Source organism: Papaver somniferum, chromosome 6, assembly GCF_003573695.1.
Source record: "Papaver somniferum cultivar HN1 chromosome 6, ASM357369v1, whole genome shotgun sequence".
In the NCBI taxonomy this organism is placed as follows: domain Eukaryota; kingdom Viridiplantae; phylum Streptophyta; class Magnoliopsida; order Ranunculales; family Papaveraceae; genus Papaver; species Papaver somniferum.
In genome coordinates, this window is record NC_039363.1 from 43475971 (window position 1) to 43498776 (window position 22806).

The 22806-nt window shown below is 36.3% G+C and overlaps 1 long non-coding RNA gene across 2 annotated transcripts; it reads left to right on the plus strand.

The window, feature by feature from the left end:
• Window positions 1-684: 684 nt before the first annotated feature.
• Window positions 685-1682, plus strand: LOC113285611. Of its 2 annotated transcripts, XR_003328790.1 has the most exons (3): window positions 685-976; window positions 1193-1225; window positions 1341-1682. It is a non-coding gene; the product is annotated as an uncharacterized LOC113285611 (long non-coding RNA). The 2 variants fall into 2 exon arrangements; XR_003328789.1 differs by having other exon boundaries at window positions 685-1225.
• Window positions 1683-22806: the final 21124 nt, after the last annotated feature.

Consider the following 22806-nt stretch of genomic DNA (forward strand, 5'->3'; position numbering starts at 1 on the left):
ATCCGAGTTCGTACGAGAATTCTACAGCAGTTTTAGTACGGGTCTCACATTTGAATTTTCTGATTACGAAATTTCACGAATTAATATAAACTGCCGCAAATCATTTCAACCATCCAACTTAGATAGCTGATTTAATCAACTTAGATCTAATTTGTCATAATGGCTACCGGTCGTCCTTCTCCTATGAAGACTGGTCATCTCGTCCCCAATTTATACAAAAAACTCCATGCAGCTACCCAAAGATAGCCAGTCATGCTCCTTTTTAAAACCGTGAAATCCGCGACTGATTTGAACAGGCTATGAACCACAATGTTTTACATGCATCAATTATGTTTAAGCTGCTTCCATAACGACGATACTTTGCAAGCATTAATTATAAACGTTATTTCATAAATATCGATTTCAGGAATGATTTAATCATTTAACCTAAAAGCACCATATGCTATTTTCTGAGCACTGACTCGCAACAAGTCTCATTCTTATGACCTGACTTACTCGATACATATGGGCCTCATACAGGTAAATCAAATTAGCGAGAATTGTATAATTATCCCTTCTTCTGATGGGCTTTCACAAATATCCTTGAAGAACTTTATAAATACCCCTGATGGCATTATTGAAAATTTCTTTAATAACATAATATTCATAATTCCATATTTAGCCTTCCTCTTTCACTTTCGCACTTCTTCACTTCTTAAAATAGAAGAAAAAAAATCTCATCGCCCCCACCACCGTCATCTCCATCACTCCCACCACCACCATAATTTCTATAGCCGCACCACCACCTTCGTTCTTCACGTCCGCTATTAATACAGCAGATCTATCATTATTTGTGTTCGACTTCAACTGATTTCTAAACCAGAATCATGAATTGATTTAGTTATTTGGGTTTCGATTTCGAGTTGCCGATTCAGATCTGTTCTTTTTTCTAAACCAGATTCGAGTTGCAGTTTCAGATATCAGAGAGTTAGATTTAGTATGTATGATTTTCAAGTTTGGTTATAGAGTTTTCTGGAAATTTGATTTTTGTTGATTCACTTAATTTTTTTTCTTTATTACGATTTAATTGAGATCGAGATTGTTGATTCAGAAACTAAATTTATAAAATCTCACTCAAATCCATATTAAATTTGATATAAGTTTTGATTTCGGTGCATTTTATTAAAAGTTGTTATGATTTTTGTTGAATCAGTGCAACTTATTGTTCCCTAATCTGCAATCATGGGTAACTCTCAGTCTCAGTCTTTATTCTCCTTTCAATTCTATCACATTTCTTTTGATTTTTAAGTCTAAATATTTTTGTGAATCCAATGGCCGGTGGTTTATGAGCGTTGTTGCAGGTATGGTTGTGGGATCTTTAGCTGGTGCTGGAAAAGTTAAGAGGAAAACTCCTAGAGGTAGTGGTAGAGCTCACAAGAGAATGCAATACAACGGACATTTCAGTATTACTGCTAACATATCTTCTAATTTGTATCATTTAATTCTAAGTTTCTTTTGGTGAAAATCATATCAGGGAGCATTTGTATGTGTGTATATTGCTCGTTCCAAGCGATTACGTGCGTTTTTGGATTGAGTTTTTTTTTTTATTTGGGTGTTGTAGATTGGTTGAATGGTATATTTTGTTATAAACGCTGCTTTAGTGTGGAAATGAATTGTCAATTTAACAATTGGGAAATTTAGGATGGCGGTTAGTTTTTTCCGGAGATTGTTAACTAGCCTGTATTGTTGCGTACTTGTATGGGAATGAATTATACTAGGGAATGTGATGGTCTGGTATAGATAAAGAGAAGGCAGATGACTATATATATATAGATGTTCAGAAAATTGACTGTAATTGGAGGATGGTTAATGAATGTGGTATGTAGGGTTTGTTGTGTTATCATTTTTAATGATGGATGGATTAGAATTTTAGAAAAAGAAGAACAAGTGTTGGGACATATTCTAGAAATGAGATGGATGGTGGTATGCCGTAAGAGCAACCGTAATGGTGCGATCAAAACTAAAGAGCAAAGACAAATAAAAACGACTAAATTTGAGTTTAGTCCGTGGTGTGACGCTATCGTAGTGGAGTATATTTAGTCGAGCGGTAGTATAGCCTTCGTTTGCTGTGGAGCGAAGTTATAAACTTCGTCCAACTGAGGCGTACATATACATTACGCGTGTTGTGGGGCGTTGAAAAAATAAGCACCTGGTGTGGGACGTACACATAGTTCACGCCGGAACAAGGGACGGAGATATTACTCACGTAAGATGGGGCGTTTGCTCATATACATGCCTGAAATCAGGCGAGCATTATAAAACCACTCGAAGTTCACACACGCCATCAACACCTGCGGGCTTAAAAGCAGCCGAGCCTTTATCAACACGTGTGGGCCTTAAAAAATGCGGAGCTGCTATTCACCTCCCCATTCTCCACCTCTTTATTCACCTCCCTCTAATCTAAGTCCTACATCTCTATCGAGATTCGCATTCAGGTTCAGGTGGGGTTCACCATTCTCTTAATATGGGGTTTAGATTATATGGAGGTGAATATGGAGGTGGATAATAGGGAGTTGAATAGCATTGCCGTTCGGTCAACACATGTCGTCATTAAACCCTTTTCTTCAACCCGTCTTCTTCTCTTTTCTACTTCTTTCTTTGTACCGCAAAGAGCACTTCTACTACACTCCCATCCTAAAACAGTGACGAGCAAAGAAAAAAAAAACGAGAAATTTACCTAAGTATTTCCGTTCCATGAGTGGGATGTGAACTTTATAAATGCCTGAACGGGGCATACATATACTCTTCGTCTCAGTGAAGCACACTTATAGTCAACGCCTGACATGAGGCGTTCATATTACACACGCCTAGTCGGGCGTACACTTTACCAACGCTCAGTCCAACCGCAAATTATGTACACGCCTCACCATGGAACGAGGAATATATGTCCGCTTAACTTGAAACGTACTTTATAACTTATTATGTTAACAAACGTAATTTATACCTTCGCTCGACTATATTTGGTATTGGTCTGGGTTCGAGATCAAATATACTCCGAGATTTGGTTTTAGTCCAGGTTTTAATCTTTAGTCCGTTCGACTGTGTCTGATTTCTGGATCATATTTATAGGTTTACTCGTCCACTGTGGTTGCTCAAAACATTGTTTAATTCAATCATCACCAATTTGATGCTTTTTTAATTTAGAGGAAAGCTATTTGTCAGTAAGAATCATAGTACCAAATTTCATGTAAAGTAGGAAAATTTGGTTTGTTTAGTTTTAGGTTCTTTGGAAGCAACAGCAACCAACGACTTCTAGTAAATGGTAGTTGCAGAATGTTACCACCTGTAACTAAAAAAATACGAGTGTTCTTATTCTTGTTTTAGAACATGCTTCTGATTTAAATGCTTTGCTCCACAATAGATTCTGGAGAGTTTGGAAATTATTATTCATATTTGGTGGCCGTGGTTCGGATATTATTATTCATGTATAAGAAATTCATGGAAAATATCTCTTGTCGCATGCATGAATATAATTGACATTTAGATTGGTTTCTTATCGAGATTTTTTCATCATTACTCGCATAGTTTCGCATAATTTCCGGTTACTAATGTTGTTGATCCCGTTTATGGGATCGACTCCTATTGTTGACCCATTTTTTATGGGATCAACTCCTATTATTGACGATCCCATTTATGCGATCAACTCCTATCGTTGACACCATTTTTCTGGATTAAATTATGTTTGTTAATAACTTGTCAGTTTAAACTTTATATGGACTTTTCTTCTTACCGTTTTCGGTGATAATAGAAGGTATGTAGTACCTGTTCAATTTCGTTTTCCGGGTCGCATCCGTTTGGTGTTCCAGTCCTTGATCCTTGCAAACTATTCAATTTCCCTCTAAGCTGAATCTGTGGTGCAATGATAGCACAACTGATTCCACGTCAGAATATTCGTGTTCGATTCACGTTAGGTTCATTAACTTTAATACATCAATTTTTGGTATCAATTTTGGTTGTTGACTCCATATTTTGGGATCAACTTTTGTTGTTGATACCGTAAATAATCTGAATTTTTAATTTTGGGCTGAACTTTGGTTGTTGATACTATATTATTTATTTATTTTATTTTCTGATTTTTGTTTTGGGGATCAACTTCGGTTGTTCACACCCTATTATTTATTTATTTATTTTATTTTCTGATTTTTGTTTTGGGGATCAACTTCGGTTGTTGACACCATATTTTGGGGATCAATTTCGGTGATTGACGTCATATTTTTTTTCATTTTTTCTGATTTTTATTTTGGGGATCAACTCTGATTGTTGACGCAACTTGTAAAGACCCTCAAGCTCGTCAAGGCTATTAGACTAATCAAGAAACGTTTTAGCTGCTAATAACTCGATAAGTTTAACACGAACTTTAATTAGTAGAAATTAATCTAACAACGACTTAGATACAAAACTAGTAAGATTGAATAAATATCGGAAAGTTATGCAGAATGGACTACTCGAACGTGTCATGGCCGAAGAAGATATCATCATATTAAAACGGATGATAGGATTGTTATTTCCAGTTAAGCCGACCTTCGATGCCCTTATCCAATTGCTGGGTGTCCGAGTAATCCTCGTTGGTCTTATCGAACCAAATCGAGTAGATAACTCATAATTTCTTTTCTTCTTCATTCTTATTCTCTTTCTTCTTCTCTTACTTCTTCTTCTTCTTCTTCTTTCCTCTTCTCTGTTCTGTTTCTATGTCCTTCTAAGTTTTCCTTTTATGCTTGATTCGAGAGATGATTTGAGGTTGAATTAAGAGAAGTAAGAGTAAGTGATGATTGCTGGTGTTGATGTTGAAGTTGGTTTAGCTTTGAATGAAAAATAAAAGATGGATTGAAGAGAATCAGAAGTTAGGGTTTCTGCGTTTTGGAATTGGTTGAAGATTTAGAAGAAGATGAGGATGGAATTAAGTAGTAATTGATGGGTTTTTATCGAATTGGTGAAGTGAAGCTAATTTGAGGGTGCATCGAAGAAATTAGGGTTTCTGGAATTCCTTGAAGTTATGATTTGTGGTGATTAAGAAGGAATTAGAAGATGGGTTTGATTTTAGTTGGTGTTTGATGAAAGTTGTGGAGTTGTTCTAAAGATTGATTAAGAAATTACAGAATTAGGGTTCCTGATGTTCTTCCCCAAATTGAATTAGGGTTTGAGTAGAATTGATAGTGATTTAGAGCAGCAGATAGATGAAGTACAAAGGGGTAGTAGGTGGATTGATGCTGTGAAGCTGTTTAAAGAAGAAATTGAAGATTTAAATAATCAGAAACTAGGGTTCTTAGCAGATTTGGGAATTAGGTTTCGTGTTTGTAATTTTAGTTATGAACTCAATTTGAAGAAGATGAATTCAGTGGTAAGGTTCAAACAAGAGGCGGATATATGAGGTAATTGTCTTGCTGAGATAATTTAAGAAAACTATTCAATTTCATTATTGAGCTTATGTATATGATAATGAATATTGGAGTTTGTGATGGTTGTGCCGTGAATCTGGTGTTGCAGATTATTATTATTGTTATCTCAGTTGTAGTTGTTGAAGGTTGATTGTGCAGGACAAGAATGGAGCCTTGAGCATTACAGAATATTGCATTGGTGAATGTTGAGATGATGGTTGTGGGGCTGAGGTGTAGAAGTAATTGAGATGAAGATATGTTGTCTGAGTTGAGAGGATGAGCATAATATGAAATGGATAACTTGAATTGTAGGTGAAAGTGTGTTGAAATCGTTCTGTGGTGAAAGAAGTATGGAAAGCATGTGAACTGATATTGCAGGTGTTGTGAATTGGATTGGTTGATATGGGTATGGGTTTGGAAGTGAACTGGTGGTGTTAATGGGTGAACTGTGGATAGGAAGTTAAATCTGAATTGGAGTCTGGTGCTATTGTTGTTGTATGTAATGGTGGAAGTTGTTTGGGAGTGACCCAGTTGGTGGGCGTAGCTTGGAATTGCACCACAGTTGGTAGTAATGAACTGACATGGGGGTGGTGTTAATCTGGTGGAGAGGTTTATGCTGTATTGTGAGTCTTGGTGGTGATGTTGTAATGGTGGCAGTTTTAGTTATGACATTGTAGCTGAGCTGTAGGATATGGTTTTGGCAGTGTTGTTGATAGAAATGACTGTGTTGATTAGAGTTCAACTGAAGTATTCTACAAAGTGGCTGCAATTGATGAATTGTGTATGTAGGAAGAGTATGGCTTGGTACTGCAATGGCAGGTAATGCTTAAATTACAATTGTATAATGAATTATGGGATTCTGTTGAAATAAATGTATTGTTGAAGTGTAGATAAGAAGAGGAATCTGAATTCGTATGTTGAAATGAATCTCCTCAGCGGAAGCTTGCAACTGCATTTGCAGGTAGAGCTAAGTTTGTAGTTGAAGTTAAATCATGAAGTTTAATTGAAATGTATATGTTGGTTTGTAATGAGGATTATGGGAATGTAAAGATGTAAGAAGCTTTGGTCTGTTCTTTGGCTCAGTCCTAAAATGTTAGTTGTAGGCTGAACAGATGCAGCCTGACTTAGATTTCCTTTATGTCTGACTCAGTTGCCTGACTTAGTCGACTCACCTGACTCACCTGAATCAGTCTAATTGACTGAGTTGATTCTTTTTGACCGATCTGACCCAGAGACCTGACCAGTTGACTTAACCTTGACCGTACCTTGACCTGACCTTGGAAGTCGACTGTTAGTTAACCCTTCGACCGTTAGTTGACAAATTAGACCAGGCCTTAGATTAATGGGCCGATTTAGTAGACTTGAGCTTAGAATTAGTTTTCTTAGTTCGACGTTTGGACCCTTACGGTCCGAATTAGCCTTTGGCTTCTTCTACAAAAGTTGTAGATATTCGTAAGACTTAACTAATGGATTATAGAACCAACTTAATTGAATTAGTGAACCTTAGCTATGCTAAAGATAGAGAGTGAATAGGTGTAAAGTCATAAATGGACTTAGAACCATTAGATGGACTTGTATGATTCTTGTGTAAGCCATTTTGGCTAGAATCTTAGAGTTTTTGTGTGATTAACAGTTAGTCCCTATTAACAACGATCAATTCAAAGGATGAACCAGTGGATTGTGGATCTCGAGGTAGGCGTGGCTTGTCATCAAAAGAGGTGGGAATACATTTGACTCTTTTGTAACCATTGTTGTTTCTTTTACAAAAGTTTATCTTTAACTAACCATGCATTGTCTGTTTATGCATTCCACGCTTTCTTTAAATTGCATATTTACTATTAGGTGTGCATTTGCGAGTTCGGAATTGCACAACCATATACATTGTTTAAAGAAAGAGCTTGTCCATATTCGTGTTTGTGTATCTCAGTGACTTGGTCACTATTTAATGTCTGGGAAAACATTATTGTTTTTCTTAATCTTGTTTATGATTACTTAGAAGTTAAATACTAATTATTCCCACTTTCAGTTTTCAGAGACAGATCAGAGTTGCGCAGCGAAAGCCATAAGTGTTAACTCCGTTAATTAGTTAACTTCCGCTATGTTTATTATGTTGTTTATTGTACCTGTAAACCAATTGACTATTATATACGTATCATCTGAGAGAAGTTCATGTATATATATTCTGAGCGGAGTTAGTTTTGGGATAAATTTTGTAGCGGATTTCTTAATTGAATGTTTAAGTATTTGAATTAGATTCGCAATGCCTCTTTATTTATTTAATCTCTTGGATTAGTCAGCTGCTAGCTTAGGGGCGCTACAGTGCTGGTATCAGAGCTCACTATTAGATCTTACATGGGAAAAGATAGAAATAGCCAGTGCCAGTTAGTGAAATAAATTAGTTTAGAACTGGGTTGGGTTGTGAGATAAATCTTAATCACTAAAAACTATTTGTAATTAAAAGAGTTGTTTGATTGATTGATTTGTTTGTTTGTTTGTTTGTAGTGAAGTAAAAATTGTAGGGTACACCAATAACTTTAGCTAATAAGGATTTGAGAATAATTAATCTAAAAAGTATAAACACGTAGACAATCCAATATTAAAAATAAATAAATAGATAGTGAGATTAGTATTATAGACTTATTAAGCACCTTGACTTTTACGTAGGATCAATAATTTACAATCACATAAATGTTAATATTATTTTTGAGATTCAATAATATTTCTAAGAGTAGTTAGAATAATAGTTTGACCATCACCGTTAGCAAGAAAAAAATTATAATCGTACTTATAGGTGATGATAATAGTAGTTATAATTTTAATAAGTAATATTAGCATTTGTCAATTAGTATCATATTGAACTTAATTTAACCAAAATTTCATTAAAGATATATAACGATAAAAATAATAATTATGATTAATAGTAACGCTTATCTACGGTTAAATTTTGTAAATTAAACTAATGACAAATTAGGAATAAATGTTTTGCGTTTAAACTAGACAGTTAATATGAAACTTGTTAGGGACGTAAAAGGGTGGGAAAAAATGTACCGAAATTATCTTTAGTCTAGCAAATGATCCAGTAACTCTTTAAAATGGAACAAATATACATGAAATAGTAATAATAGAATTCTGACGCTTAGTGTAATATTAGAATTAAAAGAAAATAAATTCGTATATTGATAAGATACTTCACTTTGATAGCAAAATCTAAAGACTATTAAGACATATTAAAATTTTATGCAGACTCAAAATTTAAATTATATTAAATTACCAACGGCAGTATTTAACAAGATATATATAGAATACGGATCCAATGTGAATAAATAAAATCTATTATAGCAATCTTTACGTAAATGAAGATTTATAATTAGAAGATTAAGGCTTAGTGTATCATCTGGATTAATTGACTTAAAAATAATGAAAATGATAATATAATTAAGACACTAATTTTTGATAAGATAGTAACAGCAAATAATAACATTATATAATACTAACTACTTTATAAGATAGTAATTACAAAATGTAATTTTTGATAATAGTACAACTTAAGGATTATTTAACAATCATAAAAATTTAAGGAAATAAAATAAATGACTCAGATAGCTAAATTGTTAAAATGCTGTGAATTATGTAGATAGTTTATGAAGTAAATTTTTTAAGCCAAATCAGTTACAATAAAAGTTTGAAGACTAATTAATCTTAATAATTTAAAACTTAGTTAATCCAGTACTGGGGAGTAGTGAGGTTGTTAATTCTGATGTGTTCAGGTGATACTTGTTACGTAGGTAGGCATTGTCAGGCGTCGCGAACTTGGACAGGGCAACTGCATTCTTGTATCACTAGGCATAGAAGGAAAACTTGCTTCTAATAATGAACTTATAGATCCGTAATTTTATTTAGAAACTTATAGAATATTTTCTCTTGTAATTAGAACCAGTAACTTACTAAAATAGAAATTAGTGTAGAGAATTTAAATTTAAAAGTCATAGTCTCCGTTATAGAGCATCATATAAGAAACTTAGATTTCCTTCTTGGATAGAACTTAAATCAGTATAGCTGAACCTAGAGCCACAAATTTTATTAGTAGAAAGCCATATAGGTTTGTGCTTTCTTCATGTTGTTTGCGCTTAGACAAGAGATGGGATTTTTCTTTAAGGTGGGGAGTTTTTCAAGACCAGGAGATGGTTTGATTTTCGAGGACGAAAATATATAAGGTGGGTAGAATGTAAAGACCCTCAAACTCGTCAACGCTATTAGACTAGTCAAGAGACGTCTTAGCTGCTAATAACTCGATTAGTTTAACACGAACTTTAATTAGTAGAAATTAATCTAACAACGACCTAGATACAAAACTAGTACGATTGAATAAATATCGGAAAGTTATGCAGAATGGACTACTAGAACGTGTCATTCGGACATCGGACGAAGAAGATATCATCAGATTAAAACGAATGATAGGATTGTTATTTCCAGTTAAGCCGACCTTGGTTTCCCTTATCCAATTACTGGGTGTCCGAGTAACCCTCATTGGTCTTATCGAACCAAATCGAGTAGATAACTCATAATTTCTCTTCTTCTTCATTCTTATTCTTTTTCTTCTTCTCTTACTTCTTCTTCTTCTTTCCTCTTCTCTGTTATGTTTCTCCGTCCTTCTAAGTTTTCCTTTTATGCTTGATTCGAGAGATGATTTGAGGTTGAATTAAGAGAAGTAAGAGTAAGTGATGATTTCTGGTGTTGATGTTGAAGTTGGTTTAGCTTTGAATGAAAAATAAAAGATGGATTGAAGAGAATCAGAAGTTAGGGTTTCTGCGTTTTGGAATTGGTTGAAGATTTAGAAGAAGATGAGGATGGAATTAAGTAGTAATTGATGGGTTCTTATCGAATTGATGAAGTGAAGCTAATTTGAGGGTGGATCGAAGAAATTAGGGTTTCTGGAATTCCTTGAAGTTATGATTTGTGGTGATTAAGAAGGAATTAAAAGATGGGTTTGTTTTTAATTGGTGTTTGATGAAAGTTGTGGAGTTTTTCTGAAGATTGATTAAGAAATTGCAGAATTAGGGTTCCTAATGTTCTTCCCCAAATTTAATTAGGGTTTGATTGTGATTTAGAGCAGCAGATAGATGAAGTACAAAGAGGTAGTCGGTGGATTGATGTTGTGAAGCGGTTTAAAGAAGAAATTGAAGATTTAAATAATCAGAAACTAGGGTTCTTAGCAGATTTGGGAATTAGGGTTCCTGTTTGTAATTTTAGTTATGAACTCAATTTGAAGAAGATGAATTCAGTGGTAAGGTTCAAACAAGAGGCGGATATATGAGGTAATTGTCTTGCTGAGATAATTTAAGAAAACTATTCAATTTTATTATTGAGCTTATGTATATGATAATGAATATTGGAGTTTGTGATGGTTGTGTCGTGAATCTGGTGTTGCATATTATTGTTATTATTATCTCAGTTGTAGTTGTTGAAGGTTGATTGTGCAGGACAAGAATGGAGCCTTGAGCATTACAGAATATTGCATTGGTGAATGTTGAGATGATGGTTGTTGGGCTGAGGTGTAGAGGTAATTGAGATGAAGATATGTTGTCTGAGTTGAGAGGATGAGCATAATATGAAATGGATAACTTGAATTGTAGGTGAAAGTGTGTTGAAATCGTTCTGTGGTGAAAGAAGTATGGAAAGCATGTGAACTGATATTGCAGGTGTTCTGAATTGGATTGGTTGATATGGGTATGGGTTTGGAAGTGAACTGGTGGTGTTAATGGGTGAACTGTGGATAGGAAGTTAAATCTGAATTGGAGTCTGGTGCTATTGTTGTTGTATGTAATGGTGGAAGTTGTTTGGGAGCGACCCAGTTGGTGGGCGTAGCTTGGAATTGCACCACAGTTGGTAGTAATGAACTGACATGGGGGTGGTGTTAATCTGGTGGAGAGGTTTATACTGTATTGTAAGTCGGTGTGGTGATGTTGTAATGGTGGCAGTTTTAGTTATGACATTGTAGCTGAGCTGTAGGATATGGTTTTGGCAATGTTGTTGATAGAAATGACTGTGTTGATTAGAGTTCAACTGAAGTATTCTACAAAGTGGCTGCAATTGATGAATTGTGTATGTAGGAAGAGTATGGCTTGGTACTGCAATGGCAGGTAATGCTTAAATTACAATTTTATAATGAACTATGGGATTCTGTTGAAATAAATGTATTGTTGAAATGTAGATAAGATGAGGAATCTGAATTAGTATGTTGAAATGAATCTCCTCAGTGGAAGCTTGCAACTGCATTTGCAGGTAAAGCTAAGTTTGTAGTTGAAGTTAAATCATGAAGTTTAATTGAAATGTATATGTTGGTTTGTAATGAGGATTATGGAAATGTAAAGATGTAAGAAGCTTTGGTCTGTTCTTTGGCTCAATCCTGAAATGTTAGTTGTATGACTGAACAAATTCAGTCTGACTTAGATTTCCTTTATGTCTGTCTCAGTTGCCTGACTGAGTCGACTCACCCGACTCACCTGAATCAGTCTAATTGACTGAGTTGATTCTTTTTGACCGATCTGACCCAGAGACCTGACCAGTTGACTTAACCTTGACCGTACCTTGACCTGACCTTGGATGTTGACTGTTAGTTGACCCTTTGACCATTAGTTGACAAATTAGGCCAGGCCTTAGATTAACGGGCCGATTTAGTATACTGGAGCTTAGAATTAGTTTTCTTAGTTCGACGTTTGGACCCTTACGGTCCGAATTATCCTTTGGCTTCTTCTACAAAAGTTGTAGATATTCGTAAGACTTAACTAATGGACTATAGAACCAACTTAATTGAATTAGTGAACCTTAGCTATGCTAAAGATAGAGAGTAGGGCTGCACATGGGCGGTTATGGGCGGGTATAAGCTAAAACCAACCTCGCACCCACAGACTGCGGTTTTTTTTTTTCATAACCAACCCCGCACCCACAAACAGCGGGCGGGTTTTGTTACCCGCCCGCTACGGGTTGGGCGGGTATGGGTTTAAACGGGTTTAAACCCGCTTTATATTCAAGTATTTAGAGTAACTTCTATTCTCCTTGATTAAGTGAGAAAAAAAAACCAAAACCCCCAAAATATTCATATCTAGGAAGTTCACAGATGAAGATTAAGTGTTGAATCTGTTGATTTTTCGATTGTTGTCGATTTCTGATGAAGATTCGAAGTTGTTGTTGTCGATTTCTGGTGAAGATTTCTGGTAATTGTCGTTCGTAGGTGAAGAAGGAGAACTGAGGAGGAAGAAGAGGAGAGGCCGAACAGAGAGAAGAGTGTAGAAAGTGAATGAGGGTTATCAGTTATCCTATCTACTAGTATTAGGGTTTCATAATGGACGACTAGGATTAGTTTTATCTAATAGTATATAATCTGCGGGTTTTTTGGGCGGGTATGGGCGGGTATTAGATTAAACCAACCTCGCACCCACAGACAGCGGTTTTTTTTCATAACCAACCCCGCACCCACAACGGGCGGGTATGGATTAAAAACCCACGGATTTAGCGGGTACGGGTGGGTTTGGGTATCGTGGGCGGGTCTTGTGCAGCCCTAATAGAGAGTGAATAGGTGTAAAGTCATAAATGGACTTAGAACCATTAGATGGACTTGTATGATTCTTGTGTGAGCCATTTTGGGTAGAATCTTAGAGTTCTTGTGTGATTAACAGTTAGTCCTTATTAACAACGATCGATTCAAAGGATGAACCAGTGGATCGTGGATCTCGAGGTAGGCGTGGCTTTTCATCAAAAGAGGTGGGAATACATTTGACTCTTTGGTAACCATTATTGTTTTCCTTTACAAAAGTTTATGTTTAACAAACTCATGTATTTCTGTTTGTGCATTCTATGCATTGTTTAACTTGTTTTACGATAATTCTATTGATTCTGTTAATCTTTCCATGGTTTGGAAAGAACCTGTAATGTGTTGTGGTCAATATGAATTGTTATGGGAAATAAGAATTTCCACGTTTGGTATATAGGATACGGTCCTTCACATTTATACTTAGAGCTTTTATGATATATTGGTCGACAGTTTGCGAGTTCGGAATTGTCGGCATCCATATTTACGATTAGGTGTGGATTTGCGAGTTCAGAATTGCACAACCATAGTATACATTGTTTGAAGAAGAAGTTTGTCCATATACATGTTTGTTTACTTCTGTGAGGATATGCTCTTTCACTTTTATACCTAGAGCTTTTATGATATATTGGTCGACAGTTTGCGAGTTCAGAATTGTCGACATCCATATTTACGATTAGGTGTGGATTTGCGAGTTCGGAATTGCACAACCATAGTATACATTGTTTGAAGAAAGAGCTTGTCCATATTCGTGTTTGTGTATCTTAGTAACTTGGTCACTATTTAATGTCTGGGAAGAACATTATTGTTTTTCTTAATCTTGTTTATGATTACTTAGAAGTTAAATGTTAATTATTCCCACTTTCAGTTTTCAGAGACAGATCAGAGTTGCGCAGCGAAAGCCACAAGTATTGACTCTGTTAATTAGTTAACTTCTGCTATGTTTATTATGTTGTTTATTGTACCTGTAAACCAATTGACTATTATATATGTATCATTTGAGAGAAGTTCATGTATATATATTCTGAGCGGGGTTAATTTTTGGATAAATTTTGTAGAAGATTTCTTAATTGAATGTTTAAGTATTTGAATTAGATTCGTAGTGCCTCTTTATTTAGTTAATCTCTTGGATTAGTCAGTTGCTAGCTTAGGGGGCGCTACACAACTGGTGCGGTGGCGGTGGTGACGGCGGCGATGGATTAGTGGTGGTGGTGGCGGCGATGGTGTTCCGGTGGTGGAGGTTAGTAGGTGGTGTTTGTTGACCGGTGGTGGTGGTAGAATGGTAGTTGAATGTTGGTGGTGGTGGTGGATACGTGGTGGTGCTAATGGTGGTGGAATGTTGGTGGTGGCGGCCGTGAAGTGGTAGAAAAATAAATTTGTTGTATTTTGAAATAAAGAAAAATATTATATGAGTGAGGGTATTAAGGTAATCTATTTTTAAAGGATAATGATTTTAAATGATAGGGTATATTTATTGTAGTGTAACGGTATATTTGTTGGATGTTAAAACTAGGGATATATAATTAATCTACTAATCAAATTATACGAGTAGGATTTTGTTAGAGCACTGCTCGGCCGAACTCGCAAGCATTTATATCTCAAGCTTTTTTGTCAAGTTTAGTTGCCAAAACTATAAGGCTTGATTTCTAGTCTACTTATAGCTAAGTCTCGGACTAGGATAGTAAGTATAGTTGAGATCTAGACTCCACGTCTTTCATCATGCAAAGACGAAGAACTACTCAAGGAACTAGTGGAACTTCATCGACAAAAGGTATGTGGAGACTTGAACTTATCTATCACTCAAAAGTCTATCTATTCTATCTCCTATCTTGAGACAAAAGTCGTATTGCTATACAGACTTCTATTATACACATTTGCTATTTCGAGCCGAGTTTATCTCGCTTATCTATTTATCGAAATATGTGTTGGTAAGCTTTCACTTTGGCCAAGTTCATCTTTACTCGTGACGAAAATCATGTTGATCATTTCAATAACTTGAAAATCGCTTTGATGAAAAATAGTTTGTGAATAACAACTATATAACATCCTCTAAGAATGTTTCAATGATTGAAATGAGAGTTTAGAATATATAACCATGAATGGATATAAACATTGTATGTGAACTCATACTTGTGTAAGTCTAAAATCCTTGAACCAAAGTATGCGTACTTTACTGGTTTAGGATGTCCGGAGCTAAGTCCGCATACCTGTACGCCTACTGACGGAAGTTCACATCCCGTGAATTTTTTATGGAGTTTGTGAACCAAATACAAGCTCAATCCGGGTATTTAAGTATGTGTACCGATATGCGTACTTAAGTGGGTTATTTTTTAAACGGTTTATTCGTGAACTAAGACATTTATAAATTAAGGTGCAATCTTTGCAAACCGTGACTATAATGTTCATGAATCGATTCGAGTGAATCAAAACCGTTTGTGCTTCGATTGTGTCTTGTATATTTCTATGAGATCTAAGCATTTGAACAACTCTCTAACTAGTCCTTTTGAGTCATTTGAACTAGTTGTGGTAAAGATTAATAAGGTTGATATGAAAGTGCACATATAGCTAACCATTGGTTAACTATCTTTGAACCAACTAAGTGTACACGTTTAGGTACGGCTACTTAAACCTAAATGGAGTTACATTTCGTTTGTGTATAACAAGCTAAGTTCGATCTAACGGTTGAAAGATATTAGCTTGAATCTAATCAGGTTTTCATCTAACGATGAATATTGAATGCTTTGTAACCAAGGTAACTTAGATGCAAGCCCTGATTTGGAGACTATATAAAGGAGAACTATATCAACTGGGAAACCCAATACCCACACCTCATGTGTGACACTAGTTGTATAAGATAGAGTCGATTCTCCTTTAACCTTAGGTTTTTCACAAAACCCTGTAGGTTAGCGACTTGAAGACTTCATTGGGATTGTGAAGCCAGACCCAACTATTTTCTCTGTAGTTGTGTGATCTGATCTTGCTGTTTCTATCGTATTTGAGTACAATCGTAAGACTGGCTTGAGATTAATTTCTCTGATAGGCAAGATAGAAAAGTAGTCATAAACACCTTCGTCTCATCGTTTGTGATTCCACAATATCTTGTTTCGCTAGTCGATTAAGTTTATTGTGAGGTGATTGATATTTCTAGGTTGTTCGTCGGGAATATTAGTCCGGTATATCAATTGGTTCCTGTTCACCTTGATTTATCAAAAGACAAAACAAAACTCGTAGGTATTTCTGCGGGAGACAGATTTATCTATTCATGTAGATTTTTCTGTGTGATACAAATTTGTTTATTAAAGTCTTCGACTTTGGGTCGTAACAACTCTTAGTTGTGGGTGAGATTAGCTAAGGGAATCAAGTGCGTAGTATCCTGCTGGTATCAGAGACGTAAGGAGCGCAACAACACCTTGGATCAGTGTGATATTGATTGGGGTTCAACTACAGTCCGAACCGAAGTTAGTTTGTAGTAGGCTAATGTCTGTAGCGGCGACAGTGTGTGTTCAATCTGGACTAGGTCCCAGGGTTTTTCTGCATTTGCGGTTTCCTCGTTAACAAAACTTCTGGTATCTATGTTATTTCTTTTCTGTATTATATTTTGTTATATAATTGAAATATCACAGGTTGTGCGTTGAATCGATCAATTGGTAAATCCAACCTTTGGTTGTTGATTGAAATTGATTGATCCTTGAACACTGGTCTTTGGTACCATTCAAGTTATCTCTCTTAGATTCAATTGGGGTCGCAAATTATTGTTTGTTTGATTGCGAATTGAATTAAGAGATTGAGATATTACTCTTTGATATACTTTTCTTAAGATTGAGTCTGACTGTCTAGTTGATTCTATTGGAAGTATATTGGAGTTAGTGATGTGTTTTTCAAAGTTGTTGTAGTAATATGATTCGTTCAAGACTTGTGAAAGCGGATTTTTAGATTTTTTTTTAATAAATAAAAATAGCGAACCAAATTAAAAAGATGTTGTGAAAATTATGGAGAGAATGAGGCTAGGATTTCACCATTGGTTGATATTAGTGATTTAATAAAACAATAATTATGCAACTCAACATTCAAATTGATTTTAATAGTATTGCATAGACATGTAGATTTCCAAAAAAATAAATGTTAATCCAAGCATAGAATATCAAAACTCTAAAGCAAGCATATTCTATCAAGAGAAAATATACCTAACTAATCAAAATCATATAAACAATTTTTAGTTCAATGCAAAAAATCATAATAGAGTTGTTGTAATTAATTAATAGAAATATATCCCTTTTACCGAAACAACGGCTTCCTCCATAGCCCCAAGGATTGGGTTTAGCTCATCATGATGTTGGAAACACGCTCAAAAGTTGATTTCATTGCTCAAAGTAGGTGTACAAATGATGAAATGGAGAAAATGATGAAAATCGGGTGTTTGCAACGTTTATAATTGTTGCAAAACACTGTTACAAAGAACGATTAAAAAAAACTGATATTGTTGTATCTCTGCGACCCTCGTGTGGCTGTCGTTGTCACTGTTGATAAACGACTGCCTCAGGTGGTCTTTTGTTCTTCGTATTCTTGGTGCAGCAGCAGAAACAGAGTTCTGAAAACTATTGATTCACGCCTCCTGAGCTCTCCTCTCGACCCCAAACTCTCCGTCCCCGACAATCTATTTATACTCCTCAGCCTCATTTAATCATGCCGTAATTCTCAATATTCTTCATTGAACTCGGGCAGTAAAGAAAATATTCTGCGAATATTTTCTTCCCTGATTTAGCTTCTCACGCATTTCTACATCTGCAAAATCTCCTTATTTATCTTTGTCAAGGTCCAAAGTGTTGATCGAGTCATCAAACATGAGCAAAACACGTTTAAATTCTCCAAAACTCATGCAATCTCGTGAATTGTTCCTCTCATGCACGTGCTGCCCTGTTTTCTTCTCACGGATTTTTCAGCCAAATTTGATCGACCAAAACACTTGTAATAGCTTTGTATATGTCCCAGGAACAATTCCATAAATTTTTAGCCATTTAGTCTCCCTATAACACCTCCAAATTCTTGATTGAAATTTGACAGTGATAAACATTATTTTCCCGCCAATTTTGAAAATTTGAATTTGAGAAAGATGGGTGTTGTGGACAAAAATGGGCTACATATTGCCGTGGGTGACACTTAGCAAAAATGGGGGTCCCTATAGCAATTTTCCTCCAGGGGTCCAAATAGCACTTTTTGAGCAACTTTTTCCACACAAGTGTATTTCTCCAAAAACACCTACACAAACATAAAAACACCATAATAAGTACAAAATCAAGCACTAGCAATAGAGACACTGAGGACAATTCAGACACAAAAATGTGTCTATCAAATACCCAAAACTTATTATTTGCTAGTCCTTGAGCAAATCTAATCTAGAAAATAAAAATGACTACATTTAGCACGTGCAGCAAGCCGTTAAACCACTAGGTGGCCCTAGTGGCAGAGTGTTGTCTCCGGAGGGTTTACCAGAGGTGTACCCACAAAACCTTTACTCTAGACCCTAGATATCTACGCAGAACCTTGGAAAGCACTAAAGAATCTCCTTGGTTGGCATACTCTCATTGACTACAGGAGGAAGTACCCTGATGCGAAATTCCAATTGTTGTACACGAGTTTGCACTCAGCATACTAAAATTCATATATAAGTGACAGAGCTCTACTCAGATAGTTTCTGTACATCATAACCGGAGTCAACCAATCACATGGAATGATTAAGAAGATGGATAAAGAGATGGTTAAAAGTGAACGGTGTTTCCCATATCTGTCTGAAGGCCTCTTCCAAGGTGAACCTATCCTAATGGACTGAGATACCGGTCTGACTAATATCAACACAATTGGCATATACAAGGGGACCAGTGGTCGATAAACCTAACTCTAGGTCAACACAACTGGCATATACAAGGGCACCAGTGGTCGACTTTATTGAATTTATTCCGGTTGGTCTAATGGTCTGGTCTCTTTTTTTTTTTTTTTTTTTTGGTATCTCAATCACTCTATTCCACCCTAGCAAAGGTAACAACTTGAATCGTGTGCCCCACCAAATCACTTAAAAAATAAAAACAGAAGGATTAGGATTCAACGAGATATGGCGAAACTACCATGTTTTTTTTTAATTCTAACACCTGAGCTCTGTGCTTTTATGAATAGACTCTTTAGATGTTTCCATCTAATCAGATTGGTTCCTCAACTCCTACAACCAAGATGTTCCCATCCACTTAGATTGGTTAGTGCCAACCTTAATAAGCATAAATTTCTAGGCTCTGGAGTTTATTTGTTGCAGCTAAGAGCTAACAAAAAGTTTCTTCCCACCCCCAAACTTAAATCTAACATTGTCCTCAATGTTCTAAAGATGAAATTAAAAGCATGAACAATAAGAAATGTTACCACTTGATGGATGGAAAAGAAATAAGGAAGGATATTACCGTAAGCATGAGTACCTCCCAGGAAATGCTAAATTTAAAGTCTTTAGCTAGACATCAAATACCTCAAAAAGGATTGTCACCTTCCAAAGTCATATATCAATAGTCGAAACAATTGTGGGTCCATAAGACCAAATAGAGCTGACACCAGTATGAGACAACTGCACTGATTCAGAAAAATGAAAAGAAGGAGCACGTCCTCATCTAAGGTTTCTGTCAAGACAACTGGGTTTATCTGCGGCGCGTAATTGAACTTCATATGTGTGTCTCGATAAATAGATTCATCCGAAAAAGGGTCTCTAATACCTGGGTTACCTCCTGGACAGTATCAGGAGGATCGGGTTGCGGAGTCTGAAAAGACTCAAGTAATATCTCAGATGTACAAGGCTCGAGTCCCAAGTTAGGGACTCTAATTAGGGATACGATACAATCACAAGAACCATCACTACCCCCAAACTTAGGGTTCACAGACAAACCTCTAACTATTTCTTTGAATTTCCGGATCTTCAGAGTCCTTAAAATACTCAAGAGATTCTTCTAGTTCTCTACCCCCAAACTTAGGGTCATCATTATTCTCAGAAAAACCTAAAACTATTGCCTGAATTTCTGGGTCCATAGAATCTTTAAAATACTCAAGAGCTTCTTCTAAAGATTGATCACATATCTGATCTAAGAGAATGGTTTCCACAAAATCATCTAAAGAATATACCAGTAAAGTGTCAAGCCAATTATCCTGAACCAAATCCTGAACTAAAGTGCTAATCATATTCACTTCTTCTAAATCATCGTTCTCAGAAGGTTGTCTAGTAACATTAAAGACATTTAGTTCAGTGGTCATATTACCAAAGGATATGTTCATAAGCCCAGTCCTACAGTTGATGACAGCGTTAGCTATGGCTAAAAATGGGAGACCTAAAATCACTGGGATTTGACGACTTGGGTCCTGAACAGGCTGGGTGTCTAGAACAACGAAATCCACAGGATAAATAAACTTATCAACCTCAATCAGAACATCCTCTATGACACCAAGAGGGACTTTGACAGACCTATCAGCTAATTGTAGTGTCATTTTAGTCGGTTTCAACTTACCAAGACCTAGCTGGGTGTATACATGATACGGGAGTAAGTTAACACTAGCTCCTAAGTCAAGTAAAGCTTTATCGACCATGTGATTACCAATCGCACAAGATATGGTGGGGAATCCAGGATCCTTATACTTAGGGGGTGTTTGGTTCAGAAGAATGGAACTTACCTGACCAGCTAAAAAAGCTTTCTTATGGACATTAAGCTTACGCCTTCGTGTACAAAGATATTTAAGAAACTTGGCATAAGCAGGCATCTGCCTAATTGCTTCTAATAGCAGAATGTTGATGTTCACCTGCTTAAATGTTTCCATTATCTCGTTGAAAGTCGACTCCTTCTTTGTTGGGGCTAACAAATGTGGATATGGGGCTCTAGGCACAAAGGTATACCTATCAGGAATTTCTTGGGAATCCTTAGAGATTGTTTAAGTTTCCTCGTCTACGGGCGCCTCTTAGGAAGTAGAATGTGGAACTACAGTATGTCCACTAGGCATGGCTACCTTATTGTCTACCGTTTTACCACTCCTAAGGGTTGTTATCGAGTTCACATGGTTTGATGATTTCTCACCAGCTAAAGATATTTGATGGACTCCCCTAGGGTTGGGTTGTGGTTGACTAGGAAACTTTCCTTTTTCTCTCAATGTCTCATTTATCTGACTAACCTGGGTTTTCAACTCGGAAATAGCATGAGAGTTAGCTTGTACCATCTTTTTATTTTCATCTAATCCTTGTGCAATCGATTGCTGAAATTCTAAAGTGTTCCAAGTTAACAAGGCAAGAGACTCTTCTAAACTCATGATTTTCTTATCTGAAGGGATCTGAAACTGTGCCGGAGCTGAAGGATTCTTAATATAGTCAAAACCTGGGGGAACCTGAGCATTACTAGACTGACCTTGATTCTGGCCCTTGGACCAAGAAAGGTTTGGATGGTTTCTCCATCCAGGGTTATAGGTTTCTGAATATGGGTCAAACTTATGTCGGTTATCAAACCTAGTGTTGTTATAAAGAGCATTGGCTTGCTCTTCAACAACATGGCCTTCCCAAAAAGGCTCATTTCTTCCACTACTACCACTAGAATGACCTAATTCTAAGGCTTCTAACCTTTTGGCTATATCTGCTATTTTGGCATCTGACTCATAAGATCCTTCTACCCTATTAACATTTCCTATACTTAGAAGAATTGTTTTCTGGGGTTCCCTACTATTTTCCCATTGTTGGGTCTTATCGGCGATTTCATTCAAAAATGTCATCGCTTCATCAACAGTTTTATTTTCAAACCCACCCGTGCATAAGGACTCAACCATGGTTGTTGTTGAATAATCTAAACCCTCGTAGAGGATCTGAACTAACCTAACCTTCTCCAAACCATGATGAGGACATTGAGATATCAAGTCATTGAACCTTTCTAAGTACCTATATAAAGATTCTCCCTCTTGTTGGGAAAAAGTACATATTTGTGTCCTAATAGACGATGTTTTATTCCTTGGGAAAAACTTATGTATAAAGGCAGAAGTAAGTTGGTCATAGGTTTCAATTGACTCAGAGTCCAAACTGTACAGCCAAGATTTGGCTTTATCTTTTAAGGAAAAGGGGAATAACCTAAGTTTCAACGCATCATCACTTAGGTTTTTAATTTTCAGAGTACTACAAACTTCCTCAAATTCCCTAACATGAAAATAGGGGTTCTCATTCTCCTTTCCTAAAAACATTGGGAGCATCTGTAAAGTCCCAGGTTTCAGTTCATAATTTGCCTCGGTTTCAGCTAACTTGATACAAGACGGACGAGAGGTCCTAGTTGGGTTTAGCAAAGCTTTCAAAGTTGCCATTTCTGGCACTACCAAAGGACTAGGAGTACTAGGGGTAATTTCCTCATGAAGAGATAGATTCTCAAAGCTGAAGTTTCCAAAAACGGGGCTCTCAAAAGAAGAGTCTTCGAGCTCCCCGCCTTCACAAGAAGAACTACTAGGTTTTTCACTAATCAAACGACCTAGAGTGTTTCTTTTCCAAGCCCGTTTAAAAACTTCGGGCATACACTAGAAAAACAAAATCAAAAAGAAAAGTCCTAAAAAGGAAGGGATGTTCTATGCAAACACAATCAAGGCTGACTCCACCACAACAAACCTACTGATTTCTAGCAAAAAAAAGCATGATGGCTCCACTTAGATTGTTTCTAGACCAGCTTCTAATCTTTCGAACGGGAATTCGTTACAATTTAAGCAAACCCCTCTGGAATCAATCCGAGCTAAAGTAAGTTGAATAGAGGCGAGGGGAGCTCGGTGGAG